This window comes from Morone saxatilis, unplaced genomic scaffold (assembly GCF_004916995.1).
Source record: "Morone saxatilis isolate NCDOM2014 unplaced genomic scaffold, NCSU_SB_2.0 Contig24, whole genome shotgun sequence".
NCBI lineage: Eukaryota > Metazoa > Chordata > Actinopteri > Moronidae > Morone > Morone saxatilis.
Window position 1 is genome coordinate 26,026,516 of NW_023339807.1, and position 459 is coordinate 26,026,974.

Below are 459 nucleotides of genomic sequence, written 5' to 3' on the forward strand. Positions count from 1 at the left end.
ATGTGGTGGGAGGGGGGGTGGTGGGGGGGGCGGTGGTATTGGAGGGGGTGATCAGCGTGCCCTGAAACACACACACAGATACACGTAATCAATAACTTCCTGTCTGGCTTGTAACAGCTGATCAAAGAAAAACGGTCCAATCAGAAGACAGAATGTTTGTCTTCTGATTGGACAGTTTGATCTTCCTTCCTTTCTGTCTGTGTAGCAGTAATCCCTGAACCCTGACTTCCAGGTGACTCTCAGTATAAATGGACCAATCAGAGCGCAGAGACTCACCAGGTGTTCCAGCAGCTCTTTGTTCATTTGGGTTACTCCTTTGAAAATAATTTTGTCTTTATCCTCAATGAAGGATTGGGTCCCATTTGCACACTTCTGATACTCAATGAGTCGGTTGACCACCAACTGCACCTGACACATTAAAAAAAGACAAATTAAAATCTGCAGCGCCACCATCAGGAC

The 459-nt window shown here is 46.2% G+C and overlaps 1 protein-coding gene across 1 annotated transcript in view; it reads left to right on the forward strand.

The window, feature by feature from the left end:
• The window catches only part of LOC118336472, a 744,338-nt gene that overhangs the window by 112,674 nt on the left and 631,205 nt on the right, over positions 1–459 (forward strand). The gene's annotated exons all lie outside the window — the stretch shown is intronic.